This window comes from Electrophorus electricus, chromosome 24 (genome assembly GCF_041902795.1).
Source record: "Electrophorus electricus isolate QZ-2024a chromosome 24, ASM4190279v1, whole genome shotgun sequence".
NCBI classification, from domain to species: domain Eukaryota; kingdom Metazoa; phylum Chordata; class Actinopteri; order Gymnotiformes; family Gymnotidae; genus Electrophorus; species Electrophorus electricus.
Window position 1 is genome coordinate 12490183 of NC_137520.1, and position 13782 is coordinate 12503964.

General features: G+C 45.3%; 1 protein-coding gene across 6 annotated transcripts in view; it reads left to right on the forward strand.

Moving 5' to 3' along the window:
* The window catches only part of casz1 (castor zinc finger 1), a 155258-nt gene that overhangs the window by 48958 nt on the left and 92518 nt on the right, over positions 1-13782 (forward strand). The window contains exon 1 of one of the 6 annotated variants that reach the window (XM_081707021.1): positions 4566-4638. The exons of 3 other annotated variants lie outside the window; for them this stretch is intronic. The gene's annotated coding sequence lies outside the window, so the exon portion shown is untranslated. Of the gene's footprint in view, positions 1-4565; positions 4639-6198; positions 6221-10173; positions 10412-13782 lie in introns of those variants that run through there. 2 more of the 6 variants (XM_081707020.1, XM_035522421.2) reach the window with 2 other exon arrangements.

The following is a 13782-nucleotide window of genomic DNA, read 5'->3' on the forward strand; positions in this document are numbered from 1 at the left end:
AAACTGACACCTCACACAGGAATGCTGCAGGTAACCATAAAGGCTGCGTAGCCGTGGTGCAGCCACGCCCACGGCCGCCCCGTCGGCCAGTCGCTCGGCACGGCTGCTCACCGGCCACGCCTCCGGCTGCACTAACGCAGATGGATGCCCTGGGCTCGGTCGGGTGCGGTGGGGGTTGGGGGGGAGGTGGAGGTGTTTGCAGACAGAGGCAGCTTGCAGGGACTTGCACGCAGACGCTGTTGGGAAAGCAAGGTGGTGAGTGCACAAGCAGAACAGGGGCGGGCAGCCTTCCCAAAACACCTCATCCCCTCAACCTTTTATCCCGTTTCCGTCGCCCGGAGATGCCTGCGGGACAGGAGGAGGCGTGGTGTACGCGGGCTGAATGTTCGGGATCGGGGTGAACGACCCACGACGGCACCACGTCAGATGTCGGACGCGACCGCGGCGCTTTCCTGTTCATAAAACATTCCCATTATTGCTGGTCCATTGAAAATTAATATGTGCTTAATGCTTGATGACTTGCATTTTCCTGCAGGACAGTGAGGCTTTTAGCTCACTGGTTAATTTATATGTGACAATACTCTGCCTGACAGAGCTGTAAAAGGCCATGAGGTCTTTACGGGAGTGAGTGTTTACATATTGGCAGGAAAACAACAGAAAGTTTGATGCACTATTTTGCTCATAGAAAAGAAACATCTTTTTCTCATCTTTGACGCTTATTAAGGTGTCATATGCAGTAGTACAGTTTGCCTTGAGATGACTTAGGCATTTAACAATAATGGTTTTACTTTTTTTTATTTATTTGCTCTTTTGACCAGAACAACTTGCATGTATTACAGAGGCTTACAATTCTTCTTAGAATTACAGTGTCCTGTGAATTAAATACTCTTGATACCACAGTCTGTGTGAGGCAGGCAACCTTCGAGTGCTGATTACTGCTGGTGTTGGAAGCAACATTCCAACAGTTATTGGTTAAATCCTTTTAATTACTGTGCCATTGCCACATCTTTATTGTTTTGTTACTGAGTACTTATGCTTATTTATATTCTCAGAAAAATGAATTTCAATGTTGTTTGTGAGCCCGAAAAACAAAGTAAAGTATACGTCACTGCTCCCTACAAGACAACCAAAATGGTGGAGGTAAATATTATCCATTTAATAGGATTTAAAAACAAACATTGTACATCGGGGCAGGGTTTGTCTTCTCCTCCTATTTGCTCCTGTGGGGGGATTAGAGCTGTCAGTCAAGTTGAGTGACAGCTCTCAAATCACATGTTTGCAGCCAAGTGGCTGATTTTAGTCTGGCCTTGTCAGAGGGACAAAACGGTGTTATCGGGAGCACCTTGTTTGGAGACGCGCAAAACCGCTAAAGCCGCAATTCATGGGAGATCTGTTTACAATCTGCTGAAGGGGCTGACTGCTAAGCAGGTCACGCTGAGGAGAGGAGCTGAGGGTATCCCACAGCCAAGGCTGCTGGGTAGAGCCCAAACACACTGACCGGACAGTGCATAACGGACTTAGACAAACATATAGATATATATGTGAGAGAGAGAGTGAGAGACAGAGAGAGAGAGAGATATGAACCTATCTACTTAATTCAGCCAGTCCTTAACAGGTTTTTATGACTTGGTCTTTGTGTTTGTGATGGAACTTTCTCTTTGGTCACTTCTCTTGGTAGTGTGGGGCAGGAGAATCTCCTGTTGGTGCGAGACTGCCACTGGCACTTTAATCAGCAGATTGCACCATCGTTTTTACCGTGGCTTTCACTGGTACTCGTGAGAGCTTGGTAAATACTGGAGGCTTGTTAAAGCATCCTTTAAGGATCATTATTTCCAATCTTTCAATTATTTGCTTGTTAGTTTTGCCGGCATGTCTCACTCTCACAAAGAAGAATAAATAAATAAATAAAATAAAATGAAAAAACCCCTAATTTATCGTGCTGAAATAATTTAGCTGTCGCTTTTTTCATGACTCAGTGTGCTCCCTGTGTGGCAGCTTCAAGTGTACAGCGCTGTATCAATAACATTATCATACTAACCTTTCCCATGAGCTCGGAGTTAACCCCATAATGCCTGGCTCACAGAACTGTGGTGTTTGATGCACCTTCAATTCCAGATGTGTTCCAAAGGATGCACAGGCTCTGTCACTTTAAATAGTTAGCGTCTGTTTTCTTCAGCTAGTTTTATGAGGATACCACATCTTAAGTTTTCAAGTCAACCACGCCGCTTCTGGTACAGGCCATCATGTATGGTCTTGGGTATTAAAGACCCAGGATGACGTAAAGTGCGGCACATATCGGGCTCTCCATTAAACGGCTTTAATACAAGAGCTGCATTAGTAATTTGTATTTTTTCAGTAATAAATGTATGCTTGAATGAAGCCTGCTCCTAGCTGAGGGAAAGAATGGCCAGAGGTGAGTGATCAGGAAAGTGTGGAGCATTGAAAACAACAAGAAATGAGGATGCTGGATGTCCCCGATGGAAGGAAAATGATCAAGTGGCCTTCCAAAGCTGCGCAGCTAGTGAAACACTGATGAACACTGATGAACACTGCTCCCCTCAAAGGGAAAGCGAGTCTACAAATGTTCAGTTCATTTCATTTTGAACATAAGGTGTTCTATTCAAGTGCTGAGAGAGAGAGAGAGAGAGAGAGAGAGAGAGAGAGAGAGAGAGAGAGGTGTGCCTCTGCCTAAATTCTTGTTATGCAAAGAGAAGTCTGTGCACTGCATCTGACACTTTGATATATATTACCCCTTTGTAAATAAATCCACACAAAGTGTGCAAGAGAATTTTATCTGAAATGTGGTATTTAGGAGATTCGGCGTGAATGATGATATGTGACAATCAGTCACAGCAATTAGTGTTGCTGTTAAGAGGCCTTTTTGTTTTCTCTCACCCACACAGAATGTCACAAATAAATCCTCACTTGCATTTGCATATTAATTGGATCGGAGACGTCAAGCATCTTTCATTAAGCAAAATGATCTGCATATTTGGAGACATAAAATAGTTTATTTCGACGTGGGAAAAGAAGTCATTGAAAATTGACCGCACACTGGATGTAAACTTTGCGCTGAAGGAGCCCGTCATGTTAACCCTATCAGCGCTGGCGGTGTCTGTGGTGCCACGTTAAATACAGACGCCGTCTAACAGGTTTCTCAGGGAGTGGGGCATTGTGGGTCGAACCCGTGTTGAGTGCTAAAGTAGACGCGGTTTGGACTGAGTGCTTACAAATCGTGCGTGTGTGATTAAGTATGTGTGGTAGATAATGCTTGCACAAGCACCAGTCTGCCTTCTTAATGTCTGAAGAGGTGCAGAAGAAAATGTATGGGGTCAGTCATCTGTTGAAGGGGTGTGGGGATCATTTCTGTCGTGTTTCTGTTATGCAGCCATGTAACTACTGTAGGCTGTGTCAGGGAGCAGGTCTTATATGTAGTCAATCCATGGCTTACAGTAAAGAATGTTGTTCGGAATCACAGAATTATGAGGAATTTATGGCTTTATAATGGAATGCTACCCAATCTATTTGCTCGGTGGTTTATATATATATATATATATATATATATATATATATATATATATATATATATATATATATATATATATATATATATATATATATTTTATTATTTTTTTTTTTTTCCAACTGAACCGCAGTCCTACGTGAGCTAATGTTCCCCTTACAAATGTGTCCGTCAGATGAAAAGCAAACATAACCGAGGACTAATTTGAGATGGCGATCCGAACGGTCCTAGAGGGAGAGGAATGCGTCGTGTGCCGCTGGAGCCGTCGTATGTCAGACAGAGCTGGGCTTTGTTGGCTTTGCCAGCCTCCAGTTCTGAAGGGAAAATTGACATTGGTTTGGTTCAATATGATTAAGGCAGGGGGAGGGCATTAATGGGAGGGCTGTGTATTGCGAGGTCTACATGGTTAGGGGCTAGACTTGTGAATAATTTGATTAGGTTGCAGGGGAATATATCTGAAGGATTATGTAAATGGGCTTGCCCCCATGCAGAATTCTTTTTGAACTCCTCAGAACTCACATCTGCTGGGGTCGGCCCATAGACAGGGCGGCAGCGTTCGGGTGCGCTGATCCCTCTGCGTTTCTGCCGAGTGTTTAAAGGTCATATTGAGAACAAACAAAATTGCCCCTGATAGAGCTAAAAGGGCCTCCGTCACAAATGGCTCAAATTTATCTTTTGTTGATTAAAAATGAATGATAATTGCGAATGCATAAACATTTGCTTGCAAAGATTGAGGTTTAATGTGTTTATTATCCTATCGTAATTAGTCTGCCGAAGCCGGGCACATTTGTACCAGTAACATGTCGCCGAAGACGCAGCCTGTGTGTTGCACTGCCATTTCCCATGCTGCCTTCCCACCCTTTTGGTTATGAGAGATTTTTTTCCTCACCTCAGCCTTATTTGGTGTATTTCTGGGTGGAGATATGTTTGTGTGGAGCGCTATGGCAACCAAAGTCAAGGTGACCAAGACCAATGTTGAACACATTAGATTAGCAGAACACAGACACAGAGACAATGCAGCCTGCACAAAACACGATTTATCCGCCGCCTGATTGGAGGCCTTTCAGAAAGCAGCCGGTGTCTGCCTGCCTGCTTGCCAGGGGATTTATAGCTGGGTGAGTCTGACGTCTGACCACTGCTCTTCCTGCTGCTCCTGTTCCGCCTCTGGCTGTGCGCTGGCGGACGAGCCCCAGTTGAGCAGGCCAGCTGAGCACATCTGACTGAACCCGGGGGGGTGGGGGGTGGGGGGTGGGGGGGGGGGGGGTTGGATGGACTGTAACCTGAGTTACTCTGGCTTGTTGCTTGTGAGTGAGATTATTTTGTTCACTAGTAGCACTTTCAGAACATGCTGGTTTCTGAATAGGCTTGGATATCATGGTATAAAAATGGATATTGATTCTGTTTTGAAGAGATTCGCTGTTTGTTTTGAAGGAAAAGTTGTAGATGATTTGATTTCAGTGTATTTACCATCTCAGGCTGTGGTGTAATATTTAGATTCTGGAAAAGTTATAAAAATTATAAAATTATAAAGTTATAAAATCTTTCTGGGCCTTAATTTAAATATTCTTATATAAAAAAAATTGTAACATTCAGTTTGTTACTGCCTAACAAGCACTTAGGCCAAACTCAATCAATTTGCAAAAGAACTAAATGCCACTAATTTAGCAGCTGGGCTTAAATCGGCTTGGTCCCTGGCAGCCCCCGTTAAATAACAGTGTTAATTTATGCTTCCCTTCGTGCAGGGCTGGAGCTGTGCTCTGTGTTCGAGCCCCATGCTTTTCCGAGGGGAAGTGTTAAAGAATGCTTCACAGAAACTGCAGTCCGCCTGCCAATGCTGTAAAAGTAATGATTTTGGCAGATGCTATATCTGAAGTCGGAGCAACACGTGTTGCTTCACGTTGGCTGGAAAGGCCCTGAAGGCTCGGTCTGTTGTGCGGCCATGCACACTCGTCTGTGTTTGTCTCTCCATCAGTGCCACGTGAGAGTTGGAGAGGCTGAACTGGGCGAATGTGGTTCTGTCCTATGGTTCTGGGCTACGGTTCTGGACTACTCGGATTCCATTTCTCTCTCGCTGTCTGCCTGTCTCTTTCACGCTCTCTCTCTCTCTCTCTCGCTCTCCCTCCCTCTCGCTCTCCCTCTCTCTCTCTCTCTCTCCCTCTCCCTCTCTCTCTCTCTCCCTCTCTCTCTCCCTCTCTCTCTCTCTCTCTCTCTCTCTCTCTCTCTCTCTCTCTCACTCTTGTCACTGGCCTTGTGCTTACTATGGAATGTGTAGCACAGGCCATGGCCCTGACAGGAAGAGGCTAACAGCAAATGCAGTGGGCTAAAACAGGCACATTCTGCATTAGAAATACCTCATCCAAAGATCTTAATGCATGTCACTGTTAAAGGCCAGAGCCCCACACCCCCAGCTGCAACGCTGCAGTCGCTGTTGGCTCACAACCACTTGTCGCAACGGCTGTAAGTGATTTAAGCGTGACAGCTGGATAAGAGAGATTTTATTTAGAGATATTCAGCTTGCTTCTTCTGTTGGATGAGCTCATTGTGCAGTTGTTGTTGTTTTGCCTTTTCATTTGGCGTCATTTTCTAAGCAAGGGGTGCGTTAAGGTGGGAGCCGCTGTCCAGGGCTACTGTGGAAAAATGAGGGGAAAAACTGGAGAAGCCGGAAGTCTTAACCGGAGGGCAATCTGGATCTGCAAGGTATCTACTTCCTCTTCAAAAATCCCAAGGAAAAAAAAGAAAGGAAAACACAATTTTTTTTCAGGAAGTGTCAGGGACGGGCCCACTCGGCATTCGTTCACATTCCGTCTGATGGGAGAAAAACAGGAATCTTTGGGGGGGTTGATAGAGAATTCAGATGTTCATTTTGAACCCAGTCTTTGAAGTTTATTGTACTCGGCAACACCCATCAGCTACTCACCTTAGCTGCGATTATTTCAATTTGGCCTCCATCGTGTGTGCGTGTGTGTGTGTAATAGAAAGTTAGCCTACCTCAGACTCACCTGGCTATTTGATCATGCTGTGCGGCAATGTGCCTGCGTGCGGGCGGGAAACACAGAGGCTTTATTACCCTCGAGAGGTCAGAGGTCAAGCATTAAGCAAACTGCCTGCTTTAAGATTTGCACAGGAGATCTCACTCCTCTGGCCCTGGAAATACTCTGGTGTCTTATCACCATGATCACAGAGTCCTTCAGCATAGATAGTGCCACTGATAAATAAACAGCAGAGATAAGGACCACACTGGATGTTATGGCAGGCTTTGACACAATGCCTGAAACTGTCAGGATTTTTTTCTCTTTGTGTGTTCCCTGATTTATCTGTGAGGGCTTTAATTGTTTCTTTTTGGCCGTCTGGTTTGGGTGGGGAGGTGGGGTAGGGTGGGGTCTGCTTCTGTTTTACCTTTGATCCGCATTTTTTTTTCTGTCGTGATGTGTTTTTTGACCTTCTAAAAAGGAACAGTTAGTTTCGACCTTATTCCTTAAAAAGGAGGAGAAACAATAGTATGGCCAGAGAGAAGGAAGTCGCATCATATCAAAACGAGATTAGAAACTAAAGAAAGGGCGTTAAATACTCCCTGGGTAAACACAGGCTAAACAACCCACTTTGTTGAAAAGAGAGCATTAGGCATAGGATTTGATATCTTATAGCATATATTTCTTGCATGTTGTTTTTTTTTTTTACAAGTTCTTCTTCTGCCTTCTATAGGTTGGTTGTTGTTTGTGAGCCTGTGAGTAAGTGCTGTATTCCTGCTGGCAGGGTTGTTTATTACACACGACACATGAGTTCAGCTGCAGCCTTTTTTTGACTTCTCACTGTCATGTAGCTGACAAATATGTGGCATTCATAGCCTAGCTGGCAGAGAGGGAGAGAGAGAGGGAGAGAGAGAGAGACAGACAGACAGGCAGGCAGAGGGAGAGAAACAGACAGGCCATGGAGAAAGAGATATAGACAGAGACAGAGAGAGCACATTATCACACACTCAAAATAACCCAGAATGCTGGCGGTGCCTTATTAGGTAATGCAGCTCGACCAGAAAGGAAGTGAATGAGAAATTTATTGACAAGCCAGTGTTACTGTGGGTGTGCAGTAGGAACAGTGTGACCCTCGCCCGGGCCAGAGCAGCACTGTCCTTTAAGCTGCTGCACAGTGTGCTAACCAAGCGTGGACACCAGACATGTGCACATGAGCACCCCTATGGTGATTTAGTGTTAGGGTTATCTCTTAGCAGTTATCTTAGCAGTTAAGGAAGGAGACAAAACCACGGCTTTAACTCTGTGCTGGAAAAAAAAAAATCACTGATTAGATTTACTCTAACATTTGTTCCACATGAATCGCTTGTTTTAATTGTACCCTATTGTTTTGTTGTTTTTGTTGTTGTTTCAACAACTCTCAGTTCAAATAGTCAAATATACAACTGGAAATATGGAAACTTCTTTATCTTATTCTGGAAACTCCTACTTACGGGGAGCAGGTTTTCCAACGTTGGGTATTCTAGTGGAATTTTGGCTTCGCGGACCAATATTGTGCTCAGATCTGACCTATTAAAAATATTTAGTAGCTTGTTCAGTGGTTTGTGTGTATGTTCAGGTCAGTTGTGTGTGTTGGGCACCGCCACAGGAGAGATAGCCAGCTGCTTCCTAATGGGCCTCACTCGAATTTTGTTCTATTTTGGTCACGATTTTTCTCCTTGAAAAGGGTGCAAAGGCAGCAGGGAGGTGTTGGGGGGGCTGGGGCGCCTCCTCTTTAGGGAGAGTGACACTCTGCCTTTAAGGCCTCTTCAGAGCAGGGAGATAAGGAATTTAGTGGCTTTATCAGAAATGCCACTGTTTAATTTAAAAGGGCGAGGCACTTAGGATCTGGCACCGGCCTTTCAGTCTAGTGATAAATTTGCAAGAAAGTGGAAAAGATTGGAACTGGGAGAGCAGATTAGTAGGATACAAATATAGAAGTGACACAGCGGGTATTAGTCAGGTGCTCGCCTGAGCAAGTGGCCGGCCGTGATAGGCTGTAGAGCGCATGGTGGAGCTGCCATCTCCGGCCTCCCTGCTGATGTCTCTGCCGTTGTTTCTGCTGCCGCTGGTCTGATGGCAGCAGTGAGGCATGAGCCCTTCAGGCTTTCTCTTTCCCTCTCTTTTTTTTTCATCTATTTCTCTCTCTTTCTCTCTCTACCCCCCATCTCTTGCCCGGCAGCAGTTGGTGGATGTTCGCTTTGGCTGCTGTCCATGGCCTGTTAGATGTGGTTTCCAGCAGGCCTGAACTGCAGTGCCTGGACAGCCTCTCTGTCATCGCTAGAGTCTCTGACTTCGTCCTTCCTCTTAGCTGCTGGCCACCCTGCTCATCACTGCAGGTGATGACGTGGTTATGGTATAATCCCGTCAAGATCTGATTCAGAGTTTTGCTGTGACATTCAGGTTTTCACAGGTTATTCAGGCTCTGATGCTCAGATCTTTGAATGAGATTTCACACAAAGTATGTACTCCATGTCGTGGCGTAAACTGTGCTTTCAGGGAGGTTCTGCCTTTTGCGATCACTGTCATTTTGCATTTAAAATGTCTACAAACTTCCTTATAAACGTCCATGAGATGATTTCTCACGTTTACCAAACACACGGCCATATAATGCAAAAGGCCTGGGCCCAGGCAAATCAGCAGGCGGATTTCAAAGTGTTGCTGAAAAGCTCAAGTCAGGCTGTTTTTGAAACATACAGCACACAGGGTTACATTCCGATTTGAAGAGCGTTCCATATTTTCGAGAGAGAGAGAGAGAGAGAGATAGAGAGAGAGAGAGGGAAAAGTCTGCAGAGACAAACAGCCCTGCACAAGCCAATGTTGATTCAGGGGCCCCTGCGAAGGAGAGACAGTGACCCTACATGGGCTCCTTTCCTGCATATACCAGCACGTATAAGGTAAACCGATAGGCAGGCGAAATATCTGCCACTTACGTTAAAGAAGGCAGGCGGGAAGACAGCACGCAGGACAGATATGGATTTGCTCACAAAGCTGATAGGGTCTCACTTTGGGAATAAATAGACTTTGCCAAGCACATGTGGTACGCACTGATTGTCAGTGAAGGAGAAACCTCCCTTGGCAGTGCCCATGCTGTGGTCTACCTACAACCACTTTATGCCAATTTGCAGTAAAGCAATAGTTTCGAAATCCAGCACTGTGCTGCGATTGCTTGGTCCTGGACTGTTTTTTCTCCCCCCCCCCCCCCCCCCCCAAGTATGCTTCAGGGGTCTTTTGGCTAATGATAACATCCTAGCAAGCGGCTTCCATCAGCAGTGAACAGCACTGGTGATGTGATATTGTACGTGAGACGTACGGTCACACAGGTGCTCACCAGGACAAACGCTCCCATATACCTGTCGAACCCGTGTAGCATGGTGCAGGCCGAGCGAGAAGTGCTGCCCATCTCCCACGGGGCCGTCCGGTAGTGCGGCTGCTCCCGCTCAGGGCCACAGCAGTGCGTACAGGGGGCAGAAGCTGCTGATTCACCCCCCCATCTGCCCCACCCGCAACTACACCTACCACTGCCGCCATCCCTGCACAAACACTCACAAACTCACTCTCTCACACACGCCTCCACTCACACACTCTGAGCACATGACCGAGCCACTCTGTCTCCCCTTCTTGCTCTCTCTGTCACACATAAACTCACGTCGTCTCCAGAGACTTTTAAATCGACTCGTCGATAGCTTTAAAAAGTGCAGCCCCCAGCTCTGACGGTTTATAAACAGCTGACATAGACGTGCTCCTGTACACCTGCCTGCTCGCTGATCCAGTGGGAACGTGCCGCGGTTCCGTGGGCTGTCTTTTCCGCTGCTGCTCCCGCACGCGCTGGACCGAAAGCCACCGTTGGCGGCCCTGCTGGACAGAGGAACACTGCTGAAAGGTGGAGAGCATGTACAAGTACAGAGCTCGTGTGTCAGATGGACCCATTCAGTCATCTCACTGCAGCTGCTAAAACAGTTTTGTGTGAAATATGGCGTCGGGAATATGATGATAGTAACACGGTTTTCCTCCCTGAAAGATTACTGTACCAGTACATGGAACTGTAGCGAAACAGGTGCATCACCCTCGCGCTTTTCTCTCCTGTGTTATAAGCTATATTTAGTTCCTAGCCAGGAGAAGCCAAGAGAAGTGGCTTAGCTTTAGAATTTATTTTTAAACAAGGCCAACAGGGATGAGGCATTTAAACCTGATTACCTATTACACTAACGCTCCTTATTGGATGTTGCAATTTTGCAAATTTATTTAAATGTGTATGGCCTGATAAATGAACAGTGGCACCAGTGATTAATTAATTGAATAATTAATGAGATGTATGCATATTAATAATGTGGCTCTGTATTATTTTTTTCAAATAAGTGTGTTTCTTGGCCCTTTTGAATGGATGTGGTTAAAAATATCTTCTTAATAGATTTAGAAAATCCAAGTCGCTTTAGATTATGCTTTTTGTAAGCAATTAGCGTTTATTAATTTAATGTTTAGAATTTCATTACTAATGAAGAGGAGGGTGGGGCCAGAAGTAGCCATGTTCCCCCCGCAGGCTGGGCGTGGCTGTGTGAGGGGCTGCCCTCACTACCAGCGCTCGGCACTAGCCCAGGTCCCTTGAACTGGCCTGATGCTTGTCCGTTACGATTAGCGTGAGTGTGTGTTGCAGCGAGTCAGGCCTAGCCAAGCAAGGGCTGATAATCTAATAAATCAAGATAAAAAACACTGAGATTGGTTTACCGAGGAGGCGGATTTAGGGCCAGCCGTGTCGGAGCGACACGGGGATTAGGCGATCTTTTGATGCTGCTCGCTGCAGGAAGCCAGACGCAGGGACGGGCCAGGGAGGGAAGTGTGAGAGGCCTGAGCCAGGCTTTATAACGCTAAATAGACAGGAAGTTTAACCGGCAGTGACAAGGTCAGGGTAGACCTTGTTCAAAAGGGCTTTGTTCCATAGGCAGATTAGATGGTTCTCTCCCTGGTTTTTTTATACTTTGGGATCTTGTCAGACATGTTGCAAGTTAATCCAGATGGCAGGGGAAGCACTATGGCAAGAGAGAGCACTTCGCTACACACACACACACACACACACACAAATACCATGGAGAGGAGTAGAGGCAGAAAGGTGTTACTGAATCAAAAGAAAATAACCATCCTTGCAAACAACAGCAACATTACAGTTACTGTACATTTATCTTAAGAGGGTGTCTGAAGATGTTTTTGGCTCATCCCAGTTAGTTAGAAGGGTTTGAAAGTGCTTTCATTTGCTCTTCTCTGACTTTTGTTAACAGCACACATTTTGTCTGTTGCCTTTGTGTAGCCGTGGCAACCAGCCAGGCCTGGGCATGTCAGAGGGCTCTATTTAACCTGCGTCTGCATTGTGCCTGATGTTTAGAGTATTTGTCATAGGAATTGTCAGGGTGTTAGAAACTGAAGTTGCTGGTTAGTGTGCTGTTCAGTGTCAGCATGCCTTAAAAACTCTTGGTCCTTTTGAAGCAAAGACTTTAGTCATGTCCGAGAGTTTTCTCTGTCCTACTTCTTCAGTTGCGCCTTTGCTAAATGATCAATATTTGCAAGCGAACCTGTGCCAAAATTGTTCAAATGGAGAACGCACTGACCTTCCCCAATATCTCTACAGTGGACCATCTAAAGCTACTTTATGCCACTGAAGCACACCATCTGTTTGTCGGTCTTTGTAAGCTCAATTTTTATAAGTCATTTTAATACCTTTTTATGTTTTGTCAAAGAAATGCTTTTTTAAACAGCTTTAGCCACTGTTAAGTTTCATTTTTGTCACTTTCAAAACTAGAAAAGCAACTAAATAGTAAAACTGAAGTAAAAATTCAAAAGTAAGTTGAAAAAAAGCAGCATAAAAGGTTTTAAAAGGTGGGGTGGCATTGCTCCACCAAAACACTTCCACACAATCTTTTGGAGATTTGGCAATATCACTGCACAATTAACGAGAAAACGAGATAGAAATAGAAAAGCCAATTAGCTCTCTGAGTTAGCTAAAGGCCATTTTAAACTGTGTGCCCATGACATAATAATGTTTATGGTAAATATTATAGTCAGAGGCAGACAGAGCCTGTCGTGAGAGGGAGGGGGAAAGGCATCAATCTGAGAGAGAGAATAATTTATTAAGATCTGAGATGCGCCAATTATGTGGAAAGGACTAAAAAGAAAAAAAAAATCAAACTCTCCAGGAACCGCATACATGATTGCAATCTTGATTAAATCCCCCTGGATCTAATGAGTTGATTTTCTGCTGTTAATATTGCATTGGCTGATGATGGATTCGTTAAGATAATGGAACGAAGCTAAAATATAAATGACTCCCTGTCAAGGAGCAGATTTTCGTCATTTTGCGTCTGACACCTCCGCCGTGGGGATTTGCTTGGGCCTTTTTGAGCTGCGATTGGCCAGCTCCAGAATACTGATTTTCTCCTGCTGAGGCGTGCGTTGTCGGAGAGCAACCACGCCTGTACGTGCGGTAAATATGCCCTTTTCCTCCCAGAACAGGAAGAAGGGAGTAAAGAAGAATAGAATCCGACATCCACTCTGTCCGTGTCGCATCCTGCGTACGGCTGAAATATGAACGAAGATCAGCGAGGGCGAGGGCTGTTGGGTGTCTTCCTGTTTCCGTCCTCTCTGCCGAAGCCCTCGCGCCTTCTCGCGGTCGTTGGGTAATTTCGCCCAGGCCTCGAGGATCTCTCCCCGAGCTGGAAGACGCGGTGAATGGTCAGCTGAAGGCCACGCCTGACAATGAACTGTTTGTATTGACTTGTTTTTAGAGATGAATAAATGATGAGCGTCTGTCCTGTGCAGATCTGGCCTGCTACATCTGCCTTGCTCCTCTTTTAAATGGCCTGTCACTTAGATCAACAAGACGGCTGAAATTTGCACTATGTAGCATATTGATCACTTTTCATACATGAGTAACACGAGTGGTTTGCACAGCAGCGCAGAGGAAACATAATGCAAAAAGCATTAATAATCATACAGGATACTAGACTGGGGATTAGTGGAGATTACATACACACAGGCACCAGGAGCTGTTAGCCAGAGATCATGCATCATAAGAAGGCTGGGTGGTTATGGTAACAACGCTAATCAAACATGCCTGTCAGGACCCATCTGGTTAACAGGAAGTTCAATAACTGGGTGAAATAATGGTCTTTTTTAAAAAGGATCCTAAAAATATACCACCGCCATGCAATCAAAGGTTATTAGCCTGTTCAGTGTTTCCTTAAGATCTCGGAAACGGGTCCTTTA